Source organism: Lynx canadensis, chromosome B3, assembly GCF_007474595.2.
Source record: "Lynx canadensis isolate LIC74 chromosome B3, mLynCan4.pri.v2, whole genome shotgun sequence".
Classification (NCBI taxonomy): Eukaryota; Metazoa; Chordata; class Mammalia; order Carnivora; family Felidae; genus Lynx; species Lynx canadensis.
This window is the reverse complement of record NC_044308.2, coordinates 40,462,305-40,489,159: the sequence shown is the minus strand read 5'-3', so window position 1 is coordinate 40,489,159 and position 26,855 is coordinate 40,462,305. Positions and strand designations below refer to the sequence as shown.

General features: G+C 38.8%; 1 protein-coding gene and 1 non-coding gene across 5 annotated transcripts in view; both read right to left on the bottom strand.

Moving 5' to 3' along the window:
• The window catches only part of CSNK1G1 (casein kinase 1 gamma 1), a 165,310-nt gene that overhangs the window by 118,062 nt on the left and 20,393 nt on the right, over positions 1–26,855 (bottom strand). The window lies entirely within an intron of this gene.
• Positions 13,269–13,402, bottom strand: LOC115517515. Its single transcript, XR_003969957.1, has one exon. It is a non-coding gene; the product is annotated as a small nucleolar RNA SNORA61 (small nucleolar RNA).

Genomic DNA, 26,855 nt, shown 5'->3' with positions numbered 1-26,855 from the left:
ATGCTTTCAGTCTTCTTAAGCTCATTAAAATTTGTTCTGTGACCTAACATATTATCCTAGAGAATATTCTGTGTGTGGTTGAGAAGAAGCATATCCTGCTGCTGTTGAATGGAATGTTGTGTAAATGCTATTAAGTCTATCTGGTCTAGCATATACTTCAAGTCCAATGTTTACTTACTGAATATCTGTCTGGATGATCCATCCATTATTGCAAGTGGGGTACTGAAGTCCCGTACTATTATTGTGTTCCTATTTCTCCCTTCAGGTCTATTAATATTGATATATATTCAAGAGCTCCGATGTTGGGTGCATAAATATTTACAGAAGTTCTATAATCTTGTTGGACTGAACATTACCATTACATAATGACCTCATCTCTTATTACAGTATTTGTCTTAATGTCTGTGTTGTCTGACCATAAGTATAGCTACCACTGCTTTCTTTTGTTTTCCATTCGTAGGGATTATCTTTTAACATCTCTTCACTTTCCATTTGTGTGTGTCCTTAAACCAGATGTGTCTCCTATAGGCAGCATATAATTGGGTCTTATCTTTTTATCCATTAACCCACTACATGTCTTTTGATTGGGGAGTTTAGTCCGTTTATATTTAAAGTCACTATTGATATATATGGACTTACTATTATCATTTTGTTAACTGTTATCTGGCTGTTTTGCAATTCCTTTGTTCCTTTCTTTTGTTTTTGTTTTCTTTGTTCCTTTCTTATTCTTTGTCTCTTCCTTTGTGACTTGACGATTTTCTTTAGTGCATGCTTAGATTCCTTTTACTTCCTCTTTCAAGTATCTATTATAGGTCTCAGCTTTATAGTTGCAATGAGACTTATATATTCTATATAATAGTCTATTTTAAGCTGATAACGTAAAATGTACACTAAAGCTTTATATTTCTACTCACCCCCCTTTTATTTTTTTAAGTTTATTTATTTAGAGAGAGAGAGAGAGAGAGAGAGAGAGAGAGAGAGAGAGAGAGAACGCAATAGAGAGCACAGGCAAAGAGGAGAGAGAGAGAATCCCAAGCAGACCCAACAGGGGCAGAGCCCAAGGCAGGGCTTGAATTCACAAACTGTGAGATCATGACCTGAGTTGAAATCAAGAGTCAGATGTATAACCAACCCAACCACCCAGGCACCCCCCTTCCATGTTTTTGATTCCACAATTTACATCTTTTTACGTTGTGTATCCATTAAGAAATTACTGTAGCTTGGGGCTATAATAACTTATTATTTAAAATAAACAAACATTAAAAAAAGAAATTATTGTAGCTTGTTATTTTTACTACATTTCTTTTTCTTTAAATGTAAGTGATTTCTTTTAAATGTTCAGTTTTTTAAATTTATTTTGAGAAAGAGAGAGAGAATGTGTGCATAAGTGGGGGAGGGGCAGAGAGAAAAGGAGAGAGAGAATTCCTAACAGGTTCCACACGGTCAGCACAGAGCCTGATGCAGGGCTCAAACTCACAGACTATGAAATCATAACCCGAGCCGAAATCAAGAGCCGGATGCTTAAATGACTGAGCCACTCAGACACCCCAGCTACTTTTCTCTTTTAACCTTCACACTAAATATATGTGATTTACCTATACCAGTACAACATTACAGTATTCTGGATTTAACTATATATTTACCTTTACCAATGAGATTTATACATTCATACGGCTTCCTGTTAGTTTATTTATTTATTTTCGGGGGGGGGGGGTTGGGGCAGAAAAGATGAAAAGAGAGAACTCTAAGCAGGCTCCAAGCTCAGCATGGTGCCTGATGTGAGGCTTGATCCCATGACCCTGAGCTCATGACCTGAGCTGAACTCATGAGTCAGACACTGAATGGCTGAGCCACCCAGGTGCCCTGAACTCCTTCAATCAATCCTTCAATTTCTGCTTGTCTGGAAACTATCACTCCTTCAATTCCAAAGGATTTCTGACTTCAGTAACCATCTTTATGACCATTATTTTGAAATCTTTATCAGGTAAATCACTTATCGGTTTCTCGAGTTTTATCTTGTTCTTTTGTTCATAAAATACTCCTGTTTCTTCATTTTCCTTGACTTCACTGGTTTCTGTGTAATGGATAAACACCTACCCCTCCCAATCTTGACAGAGTAGTCTCCTGCAGGAGATGAACCTCATTACTCAGCCAGGCCCTAGCTCTTAGTTTTTTCTGAAATCTTTGTGATTGTCCAAGCCACCTTGTTTGTTCTTAATGGTTCTCAGTAGGTGAGGATGTGCCAAGACCTGTCAGTGTCTCAAAGGAGAAGCTCTTAGTCAGCATTTCGATGAAGGCTAACTAGAAGCCGGACCTAACTAGAAGCCGGACCTTCAAGTAACAGCTTTTAAAGTATGAAAGTAGATCTCTTTCAGGGAGACTGAGAGCTGGGATTTTCAGTACACTTCCTATGCACTCATTCCTGGGGACGATAGCTAAAAACTGTTATAGTCTTGTGGGACTCACAAACACAAGTCCTGCTGGCCACCAGACTCAGGAAATCAAGGGGTGCACACCCTCAGGCAGTAGTCACAAAGGCCAGGGCACCAGATGATTACAGAAACTCATCCTAAGGAGACACTGGTAACAGGGAGTGGGTCGGAGGGAGAATGTAGAAGTGGCACCTGCCAGCCTCCCAGGTCTGCACGGAGGATTGTGGTCTGTCCCTAGATGTGTGTTAAATCAGAAGCATGACTCTCAGGCAGCAGCTTTTCAAGTAAACAAACAGTCCTCTTTCAGGTAAAGACCAGGAGATGGGCATTTCTGTCTTTTGCCTCTGCACTGAGCCATGGTGCGGATAGCCATAGCAGATTCCTCAGCGGGCTCTTAGGCACTGTTTGTTTGCTACAGTCTTTGGGTCCTATGGACACAAGCTCCACTAGCTTTCAGAGCTAGGTGTGTTGGGGTCCCATTTGTCAGACAGAAGCCTTAAATTTTGAGGCACTAGATTTTGACTGCAAACCCTTTACTCCTCAGGGAGAAGCTGGGAATTGTGAGTTCCCTCCTAAATTATATGTTGCTGTGCCAGGGGTGGGGTTTATACAAAGAATGTGTCTCAGTCTTTCCTATCCCTTTCGATGTGGGATTTTTTCCTCATTCACTCAATGTATTGGAGTTGTTCAACTAGTTTCTGAATTCCTTTCAGAGGGAATTCTTCTGTGTGTAGCTATAGATTTGATGTGTCCATGGGAGGAAGCAAGTTCAGGAGCTTCCTATGTCATTACCTTAGACTGGAATGAAGGCCAAGCCCATTTGAACATTTTCAGTGCTTCTGTACCTTACATTTTCCCCACATCTCCCCATTTAGAAAAAACTTTTACTATTAAAAAAAATATATTCTTAGCCAGTTATCTTTTGAGTACTGACAAAGTAACTCTAATGTCTGTATGAAAAGGCAAAAGACCCAGAATAGCTAACACATATTTCAAAGAGAAGAAGAAAGACAACCAACACTACTCAACTTCAAGACTCACTACAAAGCTACAGTAATCAAGACAGTGCGGTATAGGCAAAAGAATAGACAAACCGATCAATGGAACAGAACAAAAAGCCCAGAAATAGACCCACACAAATGTAATCAAACTGATCTTTGACAAAGGAGCAAAGGCAATTCAGCAGAGGATTGTCTCTTCTAAAAATGGTGCTGGAAAAAATGGCCACTACATGCAAAAAAAGTGAATCTAGACACAGACCTCATACCTATCACAAAAATTAACTCTAAATGAATCATAGATCTAAATGTAAAATACAAAACTATAAAACTATTAGAAGATATTATAGAGAAAATCTGAGTGACCTTAGGGTCTGGCAATGATTTCTCATACACATCACCAAACTGCAATCCAGGAAAGAAAAAATTGGTAAGTTCGATTTAATTAAAATTAAAAACTTCTGCTCTGCAAAAGTCACTGTTAAAAGAATGAAAAGACAAGCTACAGACTGGGAGAAATATTCACAAAACAAATATCTGAGAAAAGACTATTATCCAAAAGATACAAAAAACTTGAAACTAAACAAAAAAACAAACCTGCTTTAAAAATGGGCAAAGGCTGGGGCGCCTGGGTGGCGCAGTCGGTTAAGCGTCCGACTTCAGCCAGGTCACGATCTCGCGGTCCGTGAGTTCGAGCCCCGCGTCAGGCTCTGGGCTGATGGCTCGGAGCCTGGAGCCTGTTTCCGATTCTGTGTCTCCCTCTCTCTCTGCCCCTCCCCCGTTCATGCTCTGTCTCTCTCTGTCCCAAAAATAAACGTTGAAAAAAAAAAAATTTAAAAATGGGCTAAGGAGGGGTGCCTGGGTGGCTTCATCAGTTAAGCATCTGATTTTAGCTCAGGTCATGATCTCACAGTTCATGAGTTGAAGCCCCACACTGGGCTCTCCACTCTCAGCACAGAGCCTGCTTAGTATCTTCTGTCTCTGACTCTCTGCCCCTCCTACCCTCTCAAAAGTAAACTTTTTTTTAAAAAATGGGCACATGATCTGAACAGACACCTCACAAAGATATACAGGTCACAATTAAGCATATGAAAAGATGCTCAACATCATATGCCATTAGGGAACTGCAAATTCAAATGAGGTACCACTATACTATTACAATGATGAAAACCCAAAACACTGACAATGCCAAATGCTGGTGAGGATGTGGAGCAACAGGAACTCTCATTCACTGCTGCTTGGAATGCAAAATGGTACAACCGCATTGGAAGACAGTTTGGCAGTCTCTTACAAAATTAAACATATTCTTAATATATGATCCAACAATCCTTGGTACTTATTCAAAAGAACAGACAACTTAAGTCCATACAAAAACCTTCACATAATGTTTAGAGCAGCTAAACATAGTAAATGTTTATATGTGAAATCACCAAAAATTAGAAGCAATCAGGATGTCTTTCAATAGGTAAATGGATAAACTATGATATGGCCATGTAAAGGAATATTATTCAATGATAAAAATAAATAAGGTATCAAGCCATGAAAAGAAATAGAGGAAACTTAAAAGAATATTGCTAAGTGAAGGAAACAAATCTGAAAATACTATATATATGATTCCAACTATTTGACATTCTGGAAAAGGAAAAATTATGGACACAGTAAAAAGATCAGTGGTTGCTAGGGCTTCAGGGAGACAAAGGGAGAAAAGGATGAAAAGGTAGAGGGGATTTTTAGAGAAGTGAAACTATTCTAAGAATACTGTAATGGTAGATACATATTATGTGTTAGAAAACCCATAAAATAAGTAACACAATGACTGGATTCTAATGTAAACTATGGACTTCAGTTAATAATAATACAGTCAATACTTGAACAACAGGGTTCAAACTGCATGGGTCTACTTATACAAGGACTTTTTTTTCAATAAATATAGTACAATGTTGTAAATGTATTTTCTCTTCCTCATGATTTCAATATTTTTTTCTCTAGCTTACTTTAAGAATAGTACAGGGGCGCCTGGGTGGCTCAGTCGGTTGAGCGTCCGACTTCGGCTCAGGTCATGATCTCACAGTTTGTGAGTTTGAGCCCCGCGTCGGGCTCTGTGCTGACAGCTCAGAGCCTGGAGCCTGCTTCAGATTCTGTGTCTCCCTCTCTCTCTGCCCCTTCCCCGCTCATGCTCTGTCTCTCTGTCTCCAAAAACGAATAAATGTTTAAAAAAAACTAAAAAAAAAGAATACAGTACATAATACATACAACACACGAAATCTGTGTCAATTGTTTATGTTATTGGTAAGGCTTGTGGTAAACAGCAGACTATTAGTAAATACGTTTTGGGGCAGTCAAAAGTTACAGGCAGATTCTCAACTGTACTGGAGGGCTGGCACCCCTAACTTCCACATTACTCAAAGGTCAACTATAATTTTATTTTATTTTATTTTTTATTGATTTTTTTTTTTTTTGAGAGAGAGAGAGTATGTGCAAGCAGGACAGAGGGGCAGAGAGAGAGAGAGAGAGAGAGAGAGAGAGAGAGAGAAAGCACCTAAAGCAGGCTCCATGCTCAGTGTAGAGCCCAACTCAGGGCTTGATCCCACAACTCTGGGATCGTGACCTGAGCCAAAATCAAAAGTCAACTGAAATTTTAAATAGGCATATACTATTTTAGTTATTAAAAAAAATCATAATGGGTGTCTGGTTGGCTTAGAACAGATGTGACTCTTGATCTCGAGACTGTGAGTTTTAGCCCCATGCAGGGTACAGAGATTACTTAAATAAATTTTAAAAAGTTAAAATAATTCCCTTGATTTTCTAACATAAACGAGCAAAACATGTCTGCAAAGCCACCTATCTTTACATTACCTTCTTCCTGTCTCATCTAGAATAGGTGGTCCTCCCACCCAAGCAAGGCAAATCATTTATAAACTGTATAATGTTTATACACTGTATCATCTCTCTCACTTATACCTTTATCTTCTTCCTCTCTCCTGATTTCCTACAAATGAGCACCAAACAAAGGTTTCAAAGGTTCAAAGGTTCAAAACCTTCCCATTAAAAATACAAGACACAACACTCATCCCATGGTCATTACCTCCTGTCCAGCTACCATTCCCTCTCCCATAGGCCCTACACAACCAAACTGAAGAGCTGTCCTCACTCACTGTTTCCATTTCATTACAGAAAACTGCACAATAGGATTTTTAATCTCATTCCCCCCAAACGATTATTACCTTTCTCTTCTCCAGGTAAACCACAACCTTAAGGTTAAATCTGAAGAACACTTTTCAGTCCTTATCTTTTTGATCTCCTAACACTGGTGGCCTTTTGCTCTTTCTTAAAAAATTCATGGGGCACCTGGGTGGATCATTCAGTTGAGCATCTGACTTTGGTTCAGGTCAAGATCTCACAGTTCCTGAGTTTGAGCCCCACATTGGGCTTGGTGCTGTCAGTGCAGAGCCCCTTTTAGATCCTTTGTACCCCCTCTCTCTGCCCCTTCCCCCCTCATGTGCACACATGCATGCTCTGTCTCTCTCTCAAAATAAATAAACATTTAAATAGTCTAAGAAAAAAAATTATTTCCCCTTTGAGTTCATGCTATCATTCTCTTCTGACTTTCCTCCTATCTCTGTGTCTGCTCCTTCTTACTCAGCCTGTCCCTAAATTGTTTCATTTCTTCTGAATACTGGCCCAAGTCTCTCTTCTCATTCAAGACCACTTCATGGCTCCTAGACATGCATTCACACATCACAAATTTGTTAAGCATTTATTATGTAAAAGACATCATTCCCAGGCACTGCTACATTATTCTAAGCACCAATATCATACATTCATTTACACACTGATGCATCCTAATTTACACTTCCAGCTATATCACCCTTCTCCTGAGGTTGAGATTTATATAGTCAGGGGCATACACAAGTTTTCTACCTAAATGAAAAAAAATTCAGACACTTCAAACTGAACACCACCAAGTGAATTCATCTCTTAGCTTCCATTTCTCCCAACACCTCCCACCTCCCTAAGAAAATTTCAAACCTACTTTATTTTCTTGGGATCTTATCTCAAAGCACAATACTAATAACCATTTACCCTGTGACTTAAACAAGAGACAAAAGAACTGTCAATTTTAGCTCTTAAATAACATTCACATCCATAAGCTTTCTCCATCTTGATTAATATAGCCTGGCAAAGAAACCAGCCTCCCAGAGGGATGGAACAGAATCTCTTAACTGATCTCCTTGCTCCAGGTTTCTCCTCTCAAATCTTACCTCTCCATAGTAATTTGTTCACCACTGTAGCGTGAGGAAACTTTCTAAAATGCAAGTCTGGTCACGTTATCCTCCAACTCAAAGGCTTTCAATGGCTTTTCAATGACCTCAGAAAAAAGGTACGATCTTTTAAGTGGCTTAAAGTCCTTCCTGATCTGGCACTTGCTTACCTCCCCAGCTTCAATTCTTTCCTTACATTAACACCAAACTTACTTCATTCCTTCCCAAAGACGCTCAGCCTGGATCCCTTAAATTAACTTAGGCTCCTCTTTAGCCTTTACCTTAAACGTCCCTTTCTCTGGAAAACTTTTCCTGACTCCTCAATTCCATGTAACGTGTACCTCATATGTACTCTTCTAGCAGGGGATTTGTTAAGGCAGTGAAACTATTCCGTATGATACTATAATGGTGGATATATGTCATTATACATTTGTCCAAACCACAGAACGTACAACACCAAGAGTGAACCCTAATGTAAACTACAGGCTTTGAGTAATTATGATTTGTCAAGGTATGTTCATCAATTATAACAAATTTATCACTGTGGTGGGGGATGTTGACAATGGCAGTGCTATGTATGTGTGTTGGGGGGAGAGGTGTATGAGGGGGTAAATCTCTTTACCTTCCTATTTTACTGTGAACCTAAAATTTCTCTAAAAAATGAAGTCTTAAAAGAAGATATACACTCTTTAAAATATTGTATCCACATAAAAGAGCTTTAAGGAATTAACAGCAATTAACTAAAGGAGTCTGCATAATTTTCAGCTGTTGACAAGGAAAAGTACAAGCACTTATATCTATTCAAAGTGGAGTTCTTAATTCAATCAACAAACATTTAATGAGTGTCTCCTATGTGCCTGAAACTAGGATAGTCACCAGGGATAAAATGGTGAAGTCAACATATATGTAGTTCTTGTTCTCATAAAGCTTACAGTTTAGAGGTGGCATCACAATAACAGGAATAAAAGAAATACAAATTTGGGCCATGCTACAAAGAAAAAAAGACCTGCTGAAATAAAGTTTATGAGGAAGTCAAAAGGGAGAGTTTTAGACAGAAGGGGATTAAGACCTTTAGTAGAAGCCACAATTCAACACTGTCCTTAAGGATGAGAAGGAGCCAGTCTTATCAAGAGCTACGAACAGAGTCTCCAGACAGAGAAACAGCCTATAAAAACAGACTTGGTGGAAGAAGACCAACAAGGCTGGGGATTACAGTTCTCAAGTTGAAGATACAGCAGGAGTCCATCATTCAGGATTTTTATAGATCATTGATACTGCAAGAAACCATTTAAGCATTTAAAGCCATGGAGTGACATTTATACATAAAGGGATTTAGATTTATAAAGGACATTTACATTTTCAAAATGATTAACTCTGAGTGCTAGGTGACCTATTCAGTGAAATGAACCTGGACTTACTGCTGTGGTAAAAGCCAATTATTCCTTGCCATAGACGAGGAACTTGAAGCTCAGAGAGGTTGTAGTCACTGAGTACGTCACACAGTCAAACCCAGCCAGGAGTCCAAAACCTGAGCTCTCTCCCATCTGCCACACTTACCAAAGGACCCTGCCTGCACTTACTCACCCATTGAGCCCCAGTGAATCAAAAGTTTACTGGTTCACAGCTATCCTCCTGAAACTATAAAAAAAAAAAACCAAAAACGTGTAGTGATTTTTAAATATGTCCACAATTTTTTTTTAACTAGGAAGCCAGCCTAAGTCTCTGTCTCCCTTGAATGAATTAAAATTTCTTCTATTTCCCACACTATGTTCTTCATCACTTGAACATGATATTTATGCCCCCTTTTTGTAGCAGAATTTCTCCATGGGATCTCATTTGTGTGTGTGTGTGTGTGTGTGTGTGTGTGTGTGTGTGTGTGTGTGTTTTAATGTTTCTTTATTCTTGAGATAGAGAGGGCATGAGCGGGGGAGAGGCAGAACAGGGGAGGGGCAGAGCGAGAGAGGGACGCAGAATCTGAAGCAGGTCCAGGCTCTGAGCTGTCAGCATAGAGCCCCACGTGGGGCTCAAACTCAGGAGCCATGAGATCATGACCTGAGCCGAAGTTGCACGCTTAACCAACTGAGACACCCAGGCACCCCTGAAATAGAATTTAAAAAATTAAAAAACAAAACAAAACTCACTGATGCAGAAATTATAATGCTGAGAAGGACCAGATATCAATATGATTAGTCATGATCACTTCAAAGGTATGTGGTGGTAAAGTGAATAGTGGATATCCCATCTAAAGGACAGATATCTCTCAGCTCCTGCTGACTTCTACCATGTAAGAATACAGCGCCAATGTTACCAGCACTGTTTTTACAGGAGTTGTTAGTCACTGAAATTTCAATAAAATCTCATTTTTATATGCTGGCAATTAATTATTTTAGATTTTAAACAACGTCCAAGACATCTGTTTACAACCTCTGATCTAAAGTTGTTCAAGTGAAATACAGCTTTTAAAGTCTTTAGCATAAATAATCTCCATTGACAAAAACAAGGATGGGAACCCACAAAAATAGTACCGTGTTTAAACTAAAAAGTACCTGTTCACTCCAACCCCCTCCCAAAAGTCTCCTCATGAAAAGCAGAAGTCTGAAATAATGATGTTTTCTACCAAGAAGTTCAGAATATCATGACTAGTACTATTAACTATATAAATTTATTTCTTATTCAAGGAATATTCCCATTTCTAAATTTCAAATCCAAATGATAACAATTTAAGGTGGAATTCAAAGGAAATGAGCAGCATTCAAAACCAAAGTTTATTCCATATCAGATAACGCAAGCATTTACATGACAGAGGGTTTATAAAGGAAAAAGGCTATGTTACATCATACAAAATTATAAGCCCACAAGCTGCTTCTGATACTGAGCTAGCTTATGGCCAAAGACATCACAAATTTCAGTTAAAAGCATCTGGTCTGAGGCCCCTGTGTGGCTCAGTCTGTTAAGTGTTCAACTCTCGTATCGGCTCAGGTCATGATCCCAGGTTGTGAGATCCAGCCTCGCACCCTGCTTGATTTTCTCTCTCTCCCTCTGTCCCTCTCCCCTGCTCATGCTCTCTCTCTAAAAATTAAAAAAAAAAAAAAATTTTTTTTAAAGCATCTAGTCAAAGACTTAACAATTACCCTAAATAGTAACTGTCTTTCGCTTTCTGAAATCCTTATTCTATAACATGTTTTTCTCACTTCATGGAGCATAAAGGCTTATAACAGGAATGTTCCCACATTCAGCTTTCTCTCTCTGTTTTATGCATAAACTAGCTACAAAAAAATCTGGTTCTTTCTCCCAAAGGTGCCAACAGCTAAGCTGTTTTCATCTCAGGTACATACTATGCTCTCACTTGGTACCTGCAAACTAAGCTTTTTTTTTTTTTTTAATTAAAAAAACTGTTTTAATGTTTATTTATTTTTGAGAGAGAGAGAGAGAGAGAGAAAGAGAGAGAGAGAGAGAGAGAAACAGAGCCCGAGCAGGGGAAGGACAGATAGAGAGGGAGACACAAAATCTGAAGCAGGCTCCAGGCTCTGAGCTGTCAGCATAGAGCCCAAAATGGGGCTAGAACTCGCAAACCGTGAGATCATGACCTGACCTGAAGCTGGACGCTTAACCAACTAAGCCACCTAGGCGCCCCGCAAGCTAAGTTTTAAAACTCAGTTACCCTGAAGTTTAAGACAGGGCTGCACTTTAATCATAGCAGTATGAAAGGCACTACACTATTATCTTCCACTTGCTTTTGTCATGAATGAGTCTCCATTTTCCACTGTTTTTATTGGTAACTTGAAGAGCTGCTGTTGAAAATCTGCTGCAATATTAATACAAATATTAATCAATTTTTATTTAACTTTTGTCCAGTGTCAAATAATTATTTGTTAATCACTGGCTAAACATAAAAGCAATTTCACCCATCTGATTAGAATGTTTAAAGTTATTGGGGCGCCTGGGTGGCGCAGTCGGTTGAGCGTCCGACTTCAGCCAGGTCACGATCTCCCGGTCTGTGAGTTCGAGCCCCGCGTCAGGCTCTGGGCTGATGGCTCGGAGCCTGGAGCCTGTTTCCAATTCTGTGTCTCCCTCTCTCTGCCCCTCCCCCGTTCATGCTCTGTCTCTCTCTGTCCCAAAAATAAATAAACGTTGAAAAAAAATAAATAAATAAATAAAAATAAAGTTATATTTATCCCCCTCTTTCCTTCAAAAGGCCATCATCTGCTTATTCTCTCATTTTATAGCTTACACGGTAGTACAAAAGGAGTAGTTTCCTTCTAGTATTCTTAATATAAAACCACTCTTTCTCAGTAGATTTTATTAATCTCTGCATATACTTTATAGGACATAATGAAAACCTGAGATAGTTCACATCTGTCAGACTGTAGAACAGTGACAACTATAACACCTAAAATTTATTGGGCCCTTTTGTGCCAGGCACTTTTTAAGTGCCTTAAATATATTAATTCATTAAATCCTTCTACAACCCTAGAAGATAGTAAAAGTTTTACTATCATCCTCATTTCATGCAGGAGGAAACCAAGTAAGGTGTGCCTAAGATTCACAAAACTGGGAAGCAATGGAGCCAGTATACTTGGGAGTCTGACTCAAGAGTCCTTTATGAACACTATACTGATAACTAAAACCTACAGGAAGAGAAGCATATGGGTGCCCTATGATAGCATACTCCTGTAGCTAGAGGTTTAAATGAACCCCATCCAACTTCTTAATGGTTAAGATTCATCTCTGACTAGCACAACAAATACAGAGATTATCACAAGAAAATGTATTCTTTTAGGAAATATGAGTACATCTGCATGTATAAGTATATTCAAGTTTTGTCAAGAAGATGATGTTGAACATGTAAGGTAAAATTTATTACTATGGAGTCCAATGCTTCATAACATGTTAGGTAGAGTAAATTCTGAACACATAAAAGTGTCTTAACCATTAGAAGTTGATTAATACAAAATTTAATATGGAATTCTTTTGGTCATTTCAATTTCTGTGATATCTAGAACCACGGCCACTTTTCCCTGTAATCATTCTTTAAAAAAAAATTTTTTTTTTAATGTTTATTTATTTTTGAGAGAGACAGAGACAGAATGTGAGTGGGTTAGGGGCAGAGAGAGAGGGAGACACAAAATCCAAAGCAGGCTCCAGGCTCTGAGCTGTCAGCACAGAGCCCGATGCAGGCCTCGAACTCACAAACTGCAAGATCATGACCTGAGCTGAAGTCGGCCGCTTAACCGACTGAGCCACCCAGGCGCCCCAAGCCTATTCTTTTAAACCTAAGAAAATATGTCAAAATTTTTCTGACACAAAATGATCATCTGCTACTGATATTTCAGCTTTTCAGTATTCAGTCAAGTTTTATTATTTTTTTTAAAATATTTACTTATTTACTTTGAGGGAGAGAGAGAGAGAGGGAGAGAGGATCCCAAGGAGGCCCTGCGCTGTCCGCACAGAGCCCGACACAGGGCTTGATCCCACAAACCGCAAGATTATAACCCTAGCTGAAATCAAGAGTCAGACACTTAACAGACTGCACCACCCAGGTGCCCCTAAAATTTTATTTTTATTTATTTATTTTACCTTGTTTGAAACTAGCCCACAACCTATATACCAGACTATAAGCACTGGGAGGCCAGCTTCAGTGTTCTTTTTCCTCCCTCTATGATAACGAAGACCAGCATTCAGATCTAATGAGAAGTTCCAGCTTCAAGTTTGTAGGCTTAACCTTAATTAACAGGTCTGATTTTAATAGCAGTACAAGTGAAAAGGGGAAAATAAGGTTAGTTAGCCTGCCCAGAAATTTATAGATTCACACCTAAAATTTCAGATAATAATTTTCAGAATTGTATTCAACATTATAGGAAATTTCTTAGGCATATCCATATAAATTCTACAACTATTTTAAAAAATGAAATGAAGTATATTGACAGGAAACAAGTCCAAGATGCATTAATTTCTCCTCCCCCCCAAAAGTAAACTCTAAAACTTTAGATTTCTGTATTATCCCGTTTCTTTTTTTTTTTTTACTTTAAAAACTGTACATTTTAAACAATGTTATATGGTTAATTGGTGTTTTCTTAAATATTTATTTTGAGAGAGAGAGAGGGGGGCGCCTGGGTGGCGCAGTCGGTTAAGCGTCCGACTTCAGCCAGGTCACGATCTTGCGGTCCGTGAGTTTGAGCCCCGCGTCGGGCTCTGGGCTGATGGCTCAGAGCCTGGAGCCTGTTTCCGATTCTGTGTCTCCCTCTCTCTCTGCCCCTCCCCCGTTCATGCTCTGTCTCTCTCTGTCCCAAAAATAAATAAACGTTGAAAAAAAAAAAATTTTGAGAGAGAGAGAGAGAGAGAGAGAGAGAGGGGGCACATATGCCAGAATGGGGAAGGGGCAGAGAGAGAGGGAGAGAGAGAATCCCAGAGCGCGACACGGGGCTCAATCTCATGAATTGTGAGATCATGACCTGAACTGAAATTGAGTCAGACACTTAACTGACTGAACCACCCAGGTGCCCCTGATCTTGCTTTTAGATTCAACTCTGATACAATGAATCAAGGAAGAACCACAGGCCTAGTTATTTTATCCTCATTCAATCCATCGCAAGCAGTTCATTTCTCATTTCACCATCTTTATTCCTGTATCTTTTTGTTCCAGCCAGACATGAAATAGCAGGAAGACAAAAGGAAGCTTTCCAAACTCAGGTGACCTTCCTAAAGTGTATTTTAACCATGTATTTCTGAATATACAACACAGAATTTTAACACTGTGCTATATACATAGTGCTGGATACATTTCCATAATTGTTTCTTCCTACAAAACACAATCAAAATATGAATGGCAAAAGCCCATTTATTTATTAACAAGTATTAATTGACTGCTTTCTATGTACCAGGTATTAAGATATACACTGGCTAAAAACACAAAATACATAGCTTTCAACAGTTTTAAGAGGGGAGCCTGGGTGACTCAGTCAGCTGAGTGTCTGACTTTGGCTCAGGTCATGATCTCACAATTCATGAGTTCCAGCCCTGTGTGGGGCTCTGTGCTGACAGATCAGAGCCTGGAGCCTACTCTGGATTCTTTATCTCCCTCTCTCTCTCTCTGCCCTTCCCCAACTCCTGCTCTATGTCTCTGTCTCTCTCTCTTAAAAATAAATAAACACTAAAAAAATTTTAATGGCTTTAAGAAATATGAAAAGGGTTCTTACAGATGTGCAAGAGATACTGGCAGTATAAGGAAGTATAGACAAGGAACACCTAACAATTTAGTGGGTAAAAATAGTTCTAAGAAGAATGAGATTTAAATTGTGTGTGTGTGGCAGGAGGAGTGGTGTAAGGGTTCCTGAAAAAAAGTTTAAGAAGAGAGAGAAAAGGCAGCAGAGGAAAAAAAAATACGTACAAAGGAATGGAGTCAACAGAGTGTAGTCTCTAATACAGCTGTTCTCACAGCAGGGTCCCTAGGTGAGGAGCATCAACATCACTCAGGAATATGTTAAAAATGGAAATTTTGGGGTTGGGATGAGCACTGGGTGTTATACATAAGTGGACATATCACTAAATTCTACTCCTGAAACCAATACTACACTCGATGTTAACTAACTTGAATCTAAATTTAAAAAAAAGAAAAGGAAGGAAGGAAGGAAGGAAGGAAGGAAGGAAGGAAGGAAGGAAGGAAGGGAGGGAGGGAGGGAGGGAGGGAGGGAGGGAGAAGTGGAAATTTTGGGGCCCACCCCAGATCCATTACATCAAACTCTGGAGGTGGGGCCCAGCAATCTGTGCTTTAACAAATCATCTGCGTGGCTCAGTTGGTTCCTCTAGGGGAGCCTGGGTGGCTCAATCAGTTAAACATCTGATTTCAGCTGGGATCATGACCCCACTCACGGTTTGTGAGTTTGAGCCTTGCACTGGGTTTTGCGCTGACAGTGTGGAGCCTGCTTGGGATTCTCCCTCTCTCCCTCTATGCCCCTTCCTCACTCATGCACATGCTCTCTCTCTCTCTCAAAATAAATAAATAAACTTAACCCCCCCCCCCCCACAAATCCCCCAAATGACTCTGATATACACTAAACTCTCAGAACTACTGATCTAATCTGATCAAGGAACTGTAATTAATATTAAAGCAAAGAAAGCAGACAACTGTCAGAGGTCAAACTGCACAAGGCAGTGTATGTTAACATTAAGCCCTGAGAAGTTTGGGTCTCTCTTAATTAACACTGCCAGAAACAACTAGAAAATAGACATTCTTTTCAAACTTTCATGGGATATTTATGAAAGTTAGCTTTGTGCTATGGCCAAGAACGACTAAGATTTATCCACATTTTGATGTTGCATTTTCATTATTATTGAATTTTAAGTGTTCTTTTAAAAAAATTTTTTTTAATGTTTTTTATTTTTGAGAGAGAGTGAGACAGAGCACGAGTGGGGAAGGGGCAAAGAGAGAGGGAGACACAGAATATGAAGGCTCTGTGACCACACAACCTGACCTGGGGCTCAAACTCACGAACTGTGAGATCATGACCTGAGCTGAAGCTGGATGCTCAACTGACTGAGCCACCCAGGCACCCCAAGTCTTAAATATTCTTAGAACTCCATCATAAATTCTTCTGTAACCCCAGTTATTTACAAGTATATATATATTTTTTTCAGACATTTTTTTAAGGTTACTTTTTAAAAAACAGAGGTCCAATTTAGTTTGCATTGTCATCAGAGAAAGTGATCTGAATGTCATATATTCTTTGAAATTTGTTGAGATTTTCAGGGGCAGTTTTTAAGGTTAAGTAATTATCTACTGCACTACCTGAAATTTTGGATTCCACACAGTAGCAATTCTATGGTACTGATTATTTAAAATTTGAATTCAGCGTGGGGCACCTGGCTGGCTCAGTCGGGTACCCTGCTCTTGATTTTGGCTTAGGTCATGATTTCATGGTTTGTGAGATCAAGTTCCGTGTCAAGCTCCACGTTGGGTTCTACGCTCAGTGCTGAGCCTACTCGGGATTCTCTCTCCCTCTCTGCTCCTCCCCCGCTTGCACACACTCTTTCAGAATAAACAAACATTTCAAAAAATTTTTTGAATACAATATTCTATATTCACCCAGTAGTTCAAACTTGTTTATTGTGTTGTTCAAGTCTTTTATCTCCTTAGCAACTTTTTTGGTTTTATTAAAATCTATTATGATGGGGTGGGGGGGCACACCTGGGTGGCTCCATCAGTTAAGTGTCTGACTTTGGCTCAGGTCATGATCTCATGGCTCGTGAGTTTGAGTCCGTGTTAGGCTCTGTGCAACAAGCTCAGAGCCTGGAGCCTGCTCTGGATTTTGTGTCTCCATCTCTCTCTCTCCCTCAAAAGTAAAATTTTTTTCATCTGTATTGGTGGTACATTTGTACATTTATCCTTGTAATTGTTATTTTTAGTTTATGTATGTTGAACGTGTGTTATAGGGTACAAATAAAGTTGTAATCCTAGTATCTTCTGGTAAACAAAGCCTTTATTATATAAAGTGGCAGAGACTGCTGGTGATCTGTTCCAACAGTCAATCCCTCTTCTTTCCTCAGTAAATAAAATCCCATTTTGCTCTAGGCAGCAATATGCTTGCCTAAAATACATTTCATAATGGTCTTGTAAGTGGAACTTCAATGAACCACATTTAGAGATGGCCTAATAGCTTGCATAGGCTCCACACCCATCCCTCATCCTTCCTCCTACATGGAGTCTGTGAGAGTTGGTGCCCAAAGCAGCCATCTTACCATAAGGTTAGCCACAAAAGATGGCAGCACTGAAAACACTCAGTGAAGTATCCTGAGACTTTGATGATAAAAATGAAACCTCCATAATCAGCCCTAGAATGTAAATCTCTAGACTCTTTCAAGGGCAGGAGGAAGGGGTAATATACACCTACCTTCTTTAAGTCACTGTTAGTTTCTGCATCTAACTAACAGAAAAAACCAATTCACATCTGAAACACGGATTCGGTTTAATAGTGCTCCTTTCCCTGAAGTAATTTTATTATATTAATGTAACTACCAATTTCTTTTGGTTCCTATTTTGCCAGGTATAACATTTGCATCCTTTTTATCTTCAACTTTCCTCTGTTGTAATATTTTAATCTCTTAAAAACCTTATGTTGTTGGGGCACCTGGGTGACTCAGTCGGTTAAGCATCTGACTCTTGATTTCTGCTCAGGTCATGACCTCACAGTTGAGGGGTTTGAGGCCCAAGTCGGGCTCCATGTTGATGGTACAGAGGCTGCTGGGTATTCTCTCTCCCTCTCTCAAAACAAACAAACAAACTTTAAAAATATTGTATATTTTTAAAAAACACACAAGTTCGTTTTAGCTTATGTTTTACATAGAGTCTGACAATCTTTGTCTTTTACCTAGAGCATTTGATCCATTTACATTCATTATGATTAGTGATCTATTTGGCCTTATTTTTACCATATCTTTGTCCCACTCTTGTTTCTTTCTCCTTTTTTTCCGTATTATTTGAATTCCCCTCTCCTATTCCACTTGCCTTCTAGTCAACTTTTACTCTTTCAGGGACTACTCTAGAAATTTTTAAATGCACATATAAAGTTTCAAGCTATATGTCTCTTACCCTTTTCTCATTTGTCTACACGTAGAATTTTGTTTAGATGTTGAATTCATTTTTTATTGCTGCTGTAACAAATTATCACAAACTTTGTGGCCAAAAAAAAAAAAAAAAAAAAAAAAAAACCACACAGATTTTTTACCTCACAGTTTTGGAGGTCAGAAGTCCAAATTGGATCTCACCAGGCTAAACTCAAGTTGACAGGGCTGCATTCTTTGTGGAGGCTCCAAGGAAGAATCCATTGTCTTTTTCAACCTCTAGAAACCACCTGTCTTCCTTGGCTCACAGCTCCTTCTTCCATTTTCAAAGCAAAGAATGTAGCATCTTCAAATTTCTCTGGCTCTCCCGCCTACTGTTTTTCCTTACAAGGACGCTTGTGATTACAATGGGCTCACCAGATAATCTAGGATAATCTCCCCATCTCAAAATCCTTAATTTAATCACATTTGCAGAGTTCCCCTGCCATTTAAGGTAATGTATTCACAGGCTCTAGGAGTTAGGATATCTCCCTGCATAACATTCCTAATTACTTCTTCAAATCTGTCTTCTACTTCACCAATTCTCTTTTCAATCCAATAGGCTATTAAACCTGCCCTTGAAGTTATCACTTTAATTATTATATTTTTGTTTCTGGATTCTAATTATTTTGGATAATCCTTTGTCATAATTTCACTTCTCCCATTTGCTTTATCAGATACATTAAGCACATTTATTTCTGTATTTAGTATCCAGTAATGACAATACTTGAACTCCCTGTGGGTCTGATTTAGATATTTTGTTTTGCTCATGGCTACCTGTTTCCTCATGTGCTTTGTGTAAGACAGCTCATATTCTCTGGAATATATCTTTGGTAATTCTTTGAAGACTCTGAGAGGTTATTCCTCCAGAAAGAATTTGGATTCATTTCTGTCTTTGCCAGGGCACAATACCAAGCCATAATCACTCAAAACAAGTCTCATCTTAGAGATTTTTTGAAGTCACAGAGGTAGTGGAGTCTCAAATCTCTATGAGGACATGTTTCTAATGATAAACATTCAGGGAAAACTTTTTTCACCCTCTGTTTATATTCAAGGCAAAGAAGGATACGTTTCTGTCTCTCTTTGCTAGGGTGAGTTTTTTTCTGCTTCTCCCTTTCCTATGGGCATATAGCTTTTTGTGGATTCTCATTTTAGGAAGGTGGATCTCTGGCCTGACTTCCTGTAATGCATGGCTTCTATTGTCTCCTGAGTCCCAAGTGTACCTCTTAAAAACTGAAAACACAAGTCATCTGGAACTAGTAGATGCCTTCAGCACAGCAGTCATCAGATGCTTCTAAACCTCTCCGAATTTGGGCTCTCTGTGTTTTGTTTTTTCATCTTACTTTTTGCTACTTCAACCATGACTTTTTAAAGTTTTTAAGGGGGCGCCTGGATGGCTCAGTTGGTTAGGTGTCCGACTTCAGCTCAGGTCATGATCTCACCGTTCGTAGGTTTGAGCCCTGTGTCAGGTTCTGTGCTGATATCTTGGAGGCTGGAGCCTGCTTCAGATTCTGTGTCTCCCTTTCTCTCTGCCCCTCCCCCACTTGTGCTCTGTCTCTGTCTTTCAAAAATAAAAACATCAAAAAAAAAAAAAAGCTTAAAAAATAAATCTATCATTTTTAGCTGTTTAATAGTAGGAAGATTTTATTTGCTTTTAAAGATAGCATCCCTTGGGAAAAAAACAGTCTCCTTTATCATTGGAAATAAAGTAAATGTATACCTCTATTCTAAACTGATAATGTAAGATTATGTTACACCAGTGGTTCTGAAATTATAGCTTTCTTGTGTTATTTCATTTCCTTATTCTTTCTCACTCCTTCGATGTTCCTTTCTAAGGGGTGTCCTTTATCAAATAATTATAAGGAAGTATTACTTCATAGTCTTTACCATCCATTTCTAAGACCCCTAAAACTTTCCCAGTATCTCTAACTTTTAAAACAGGGCTTTACAGGGGCACTCAGCTGGCTCATTCAGAAGAGCATGCAAGTCTTGATCTTGGGGTTGTGAGCTTGAGCCCCATGCTGGGTGTAGATATTACTTAAATAAAACTTAAAATTTTTTTTAAACATGGCTCTACAGATTATACATATGTATTTATGATATTACAAAATAATAAAAATTAAGTATGGTATACTTACACACATAGTGCAAGTAAGAATGGAAAATAAAAATGATTTCTGTGCTAGAATTGTAAAATTCTCATTTTCTTTTCATTTTTAAGTATTTTCATTACATTACTTATGCAACAAAATGAATACTACCACCATTTTAAACTAACTAGCTCTCCTTTTCTATACTAGGTTGAAAAATTATTCATACAAATATGCTACTTAACTCAACCCTATCAGCCATTCTCTCATGTAACTGTTTTAGAATGTTAGTAAATTTCTGTAGGCAGCCAAATGTAAGCAACAGTTACCATATAAAGTTTGTCAAGCTGCATTTTAATTTCAAAGCTATAGAAAGACAACTCACTCTCTGTGGCTGTCAGATCAGCCACAAGTGTATTTTATGGGCAAAACCAATGTAGCTCCAACATCACAATCTGCCAATCAGGCTGAAATCACAAACTGGTAAATGACTACTTCAACGCACCTCCTCTGTAAAGAAGAAGTTAGGATGGCTTCATAGCTCAAAGGTGGGGGAAAGCACCAGACTCACAAAAGGGTTTCATGGTAAACAATGGACAGAGAATCTAGGGAAACAGTAACCTTTGATAAGGCCTCAATTTCTTTATTGCTAAAACAACAATGATAACCACAGAAAAACAGCAAAACTGATCAGAAATCGGGGTGATTAGCTGGCTCAGTACAGCATACTACTGTGGGTCTTAGGGTCTTGACTTCAAGCCCCATGTTGGGCATAGAGCCTACTTTAAAAACACACACACACAAACTGATCAGAGAGGTGGGGCAATCCACCAAGAGGGCTCTTCCCCCTTCATTCTGTTCTTCCTGTCAACACGTTCAAAGCAGGTGGAGGTAAATAGGTAAAGTAAGAAAAAGACAAAAGACAACCATAACCTCTCCTCATATCCACACAGAGGGCCAAGAAGTTTCTCCTGTTCTTGTGCCTGCATACCAAACAACAAAATTCTCAAAAGGACTTGAATTTGTTATGGCTTGACAGTTTATATTTATTGCTACTGCAGAAAGACCCAGAAATTTCTCCTTTCTTTCCTGTGACTCCATACTGAATTCACAAGAATCCATTAAGAATTCTGAGACGTCTATCTGCAGCAAGAGACTCTGACTGGGAAATAAACCCTCAGTTGAAAACCCAGTGAAAATACTAAAAGATAACGTTTGAGAGAAGCAGATGAGGAAATGCCTCCCCAACACCTCAAAGGAGAAAAAAGTGCTGCTAACTCTGTATTCAGTATCATTACACTAAAGTAAGGGACACGCATATCAGTTTCACTTTGAAACAGTAAAAGCAACGATCAAGAAGAATGTTTCTTTAAAGCCAAGAAAAGCAAAATGGGAAAAGAAACAACTGGCAGGCTCACTATGAAGAAGCAAACAAAAACACCTAAAAATCCTTATTTTAACATTTCTTTGGGAGCCATTAGTTCAACCCTTCTTTAGTAGCTTGCTCAGAACTCAAACATACACACGCCCACAGGATTCCCATGATTCTGGGCCAAATTCAATTATCAAGACAGTGTAGCGAAACAAAATTTTGTACATTTGGTTGCATCAAAGTCCATGTCTAAACCAATGTTTTATAATTCTAGAGCAGAATAAAATCCTGTTACTCCAAAGATAACTCAGTTTCACTTGTCCCCTTTTCCTTTTCTACCACCTGTTAATGATCATAAATCATTTTAATCAGTTACATAAAATCTTTAGTCTCAAAAAAACTAAAGGACAGTATCTGATTATTCACAAAATTCCTAGGGTAAAAGTGAAATTTAAACAGAAAATGAAAAACTTCCTTTAATGAGTTATTACAAGATTAAAGTAGTAACATATTAATCTTGAGATTTTATCTTCCCCACCTATCACTCACACACCTATCTAACCTTTCTACTCTTTCCCATAATTGGCAGACCTTATCCCACCTTCTAATCTATTCATGTCTCTATCAATCACAATTCTGTCTAATTAAGTACTTCATATATACATATATGTGTGTGTGTGTGTGTGTGTATGTCAAACTATGTGCACAGATATAATTATCTTTAAGTATAAGAATCCGTCATTAGTCTAATCATTAGGAAATTATGTCCTGAACACTAAGTTTATCCTTTTAAACCCGAAAAGTTTAGACTTACATACTTAATACTAAAATACGAGCTACTACAAAAGTAACTTAACTAAGAGTCCTAGACAATTCAAAAAGAAATATGATATAAATATTGGAAAGGAAGAGAAAAAAAAGAGAAGAGATAATAATTTTAGAGCATACGCTCACACATGGGCTCTTAGGCAGCCAAACCATGACATTATGTGAATTTAACCTTTTTGATGACTGAGAACAATCACTATATTCTTCTATGAAAAATTATGTCATCCAGCCCTAATGAAGTCTGTATGGCCAAATGGTGTTACTATACTAAATGGCCCCATGCTACTAAGTTTTGTGTTTTTTAAAAAAAATTTTAATGTTTATTTTTGAGAGAGGGAGAGAAAGAGTGTGAGCAGGGGAGGGACAGAGAAAAAGAGGGAAACACAGAATCCGAAGTAGGCTCCGGCCATCAGCAAAGAGCCCGATGCAGGGCCTGAACTCATGAACCACGAAATTATGACCTGAGCCAAAGTCACTTAACTGACGACTGAGCCACCCAGGCGCCCCTACTAAGTTTCAAGACTAAATGTTTTTCTTCTTGAATCAAAAGTCACTTCTCCCAGCTGTTGGTGCATTCAGCTCTAGGAGCACCTTTAATTTGCTATGAGCAAACCTGTTAGTAAAGTTAGGTGACTTAGTGAAGTCAGAGGAACATGCTCCTGTAAGCTTCAAAAGTATACTCTGAAGAAAAGAGCATGAGTTTTAGGATTCATGCTTTTAAAATACATTCTTCCTAGCCCTCACTCAAGTTCTCCACTATCAATGAGAATATATGATACTCCTAGGGAAATAAAACTACAAGAGTTCGTATGGGTATAAAACTGTGATTGGATAGGAGCACCTGGCTGATTCAGTTGGTGGAGCATTTGACTCTTGATCTTGGGGTTGTGAGTTTGAGCCTGAGCAAAAATCAAGAGTCCAACACTCAACTAATTGAGCCACCCAGGTGCCCCCCAAATTAATACTTCATAACTCAACCTCCCAACAATAAATTTATAAACAATAAATAAATAAATAAATAAATAAATAAATAAATAAATAAATAAATAAAGGCTTATTACAAAATAAGTCATAAAATGTTGGGGGAAAAAAGAAAACTTAAATTTAAAAAAAAAATTTTTTTTTCCCCAACGTTTATTTATTTTTGGGACAGAGAGAGACAGAGCATGAACGGCGGAGGGGCAGAGAGAGAGGGAGACACAGAATCAGAAACAGGCTCCAGGCTCTGAGCCATCAGCCCAGAGCCTGACGCGGGGCTCGAACTCACTGACCGCGAGATCGTGACCTGGCTGAAGTCGGACGCTTAACCGATTGCGCCACACAGGCGCCCCAAAACTTAAATTTTTTAACCAAAGAAAAAGAATTCAGGGCACCTGGGTGGCTCAGTTGGTTGAGTTTCCAACTCTTGGTTTCAGCTCAGGTCATGATCCCACGATTCATGAATTTGAGCCCTGCGTTGGGCTCTGCACTGACAGCACACAGCCTGCCTGAGATTCTCTCTCCCTCTGTCTCTCTGTCCCTCCTCCACTTTCTCTGCCTCTCAAAATAAACTTAAAAAAAAAAAAAGGGAAGGAAAAAGAAAAAAAGAAAAGAGAAAGAAAAAAAATTCATTGTCCTAACTTGGCCCACATAAAAACAAATCTCAACAGCCCTGAAATCAGTACTGGTGAGTTTGGCAACTTAGAAAGATTTAAAGTATGTTTAGTAAATGGGCAGCAGTATTTTAATACCAAGGATGTAAACCTTAGTTTAATCATAGCTGAGTGCATAAAGAGGTTTATGCTGTCAGTACTGTCCTAGCAAGAAGGACACAGCACAGCCTTACATACCAAATGATTAAAAATGTTCAGTTTAAGAAAAAAACACTAATACATAACTATTTATACACTAAAAATACAAAATGTTTTTATTTACTATTTATCATACATTAAGTAAAATGTTAAGTCGATTTATTTAATTTATATTAAATATACAAATATAGTAATAATGTAGATATATTTCATGAAATACTTGTGTTTAATCATTCTCAATTTTTTTAAGCTTATTTATTTATTCTGAGAGAGTATGCACATGGATGGAAAGACAGAGAGAGGAGAGAAGAGAATTCCAAACAGGCTCTGCCCTGTCAGTGCAGAGCCTGATGTGGGGCTTGAACTCACAAACTGTGAGACCATGCATGAGCTGAGCTGAAATCAAGAATTGGACGCTTGGGACGCCTGGGTGGCTCAGTCGGTTAAGCATCCGACTTCGGGTGGGGTCATGATCTCCCAGTTTGTGAGTTCGAACCCTGTGTCAGGCCCTTTGCTGACAGCTCAAAGCCTGGAGCCTGTTTCAGATTCTGTGTCTCCCTCTCTCTCTGCCGCTCCCCGCTCACACCCTGTCTCTCTCAAAAAATTAATGAACATTAAAAAAAAAAAAAGAGCTCGACACTTAACTGACTGAGCCACCCAGGTACCCCTCAGATATTTCTACAGTAAATACTTAGATCCTACTTTAACCATATTAGTCCTTACCTCCCTCATTCAACAATCATCTTGATCACATGCCCATTTTTTAGATCTTAACGTTTTTATCTTTTATGAGCTCAAAAAGGACTATTATGACATTCTTCATTCAGTAAGTTATACTGAAAATGCTGAATTTAAAAGCAACAATTTGGGTATGTTTTAGCTTGAAGAGTTTTATTTGGTTCTTTCTTGTATCTTGTATCCGTTTCTCTCCTCAGTATTTTCACATTTGCCTTTAAATCCTTCAACTTTTTGGGGCACCTGGATGGCTCAGTCGATAAATCTGACTTTGGCTAAGGTCATGATCTCACAGTTCATGAGTTCAAGCCCCATCTGGGGCTTGCTGCTGTCAGCCTCTTGATGCAGAACCCGCTTTTGATCCTCCGTCCCCTCATGCTGCCCCTCCCATGCTTGCTTTCTCTCAAAAATAAATATTTTCTAAAATCAAAAAAGAATAAACATTTAAAAATCCTAAAAAAAATAAATCCTTCAACTTTTTAATAAATGTTTTCAAAGTCCTTGAGTACTAACTCTATCATCTCAGCATTTCTAGGTCTGTTCCTATTGCCTGACTTTTGTTCTAGTTATAGATTATACTTTCCTGCCTCTGTGCATATCTAATTAGCTATTAGGATATTTAATAATATTCAGGATATTGTTTCCTAGAAGGTCAGAAAAAGGAAGGGGTACCTAGAGTCTCCTCAGGTACTGTAATGCTCTGTTTCTTTACATGAGTGATGGGAATGCAGTGTTAACTTTAGTCTTTATACATGACCCTTTATATGTATGTATGTTGTAGTTCTTGAAAACATATCGTAAAAATAAAGCTGGTTACTTTGAAGAGATTCAGTAGGAAATCTAAAAAAGGAGGGGAACAGGGGGGCACCTGGGTGGCTCAGTCGGTTGAGTGTCCGACTTTGGCTCAGGTCGTGATCTCACGGTTCGTGGGTTCGAGCCCCACATCGGGCTCTGTGCTGACAGCTCAGGGCCTGGAGCCTGCTTCGGATTCTGTGTCTCCTCTCTCTGCTCCTCCCCTGTTCACACTCTGTCTCTCTCTCTCAAAAATAAATAAAGATTTAAAAAAAAAAAAAAAAAAAGGAGGGGAACAGGGAAGAACATCACCAAAAATGGCAGAGTAAGGAACTCCAGGGCTTCACCCCTCCACAAAAAAAAAAAAAAAAAAAAAAAAAAAAAAAAAAAAAAAAAAAGCAACAAATAAGCGGGCAAAGGCTATCAGAATCAACTTTTGCAGAACTTCAGAATCTAATCAAAAACTTAAAACAACAAGGGAAGGCTTTGTAAAGAAAGAAGCTGCTACATTGTAATAAAAGAGTGTCAGCGTTTTAAATCACCTGCCTCTCATCCTCTACTCCCCAGTTCAGCAGGGCAGTGTGGATAGCAGCTGCGTTCCTGGTGCAGGTTGATAGTCCCAAGGGAGAAATACAAACCTTAGTCTCCCAGAACTGTGATTGAATGTTATGACCTGACTGGCAGCCAGCTTCCTGGAGGACTGGCACAAGGACTTTGCCTTTGCTTTGCCTGACTTGGAGCATTTCCAGAGCAAGCAGCCTGGGTGGGGTAAAGGAAAATACGGAAGGAAGAGACTGAGAAAGGAGGTATGTGGGGAGAAATGGTCTGTGTAAGCTCTGAGATGTAAAAAGGAATCTAGAAGGATATACCTATGCCCAAGGCTAGACAGATGCACAGAAAAGGCCTAAGAAGACCCTAAGCTTTCACTTCTAGCTTACCTTCAGGCTACACACAAACAGG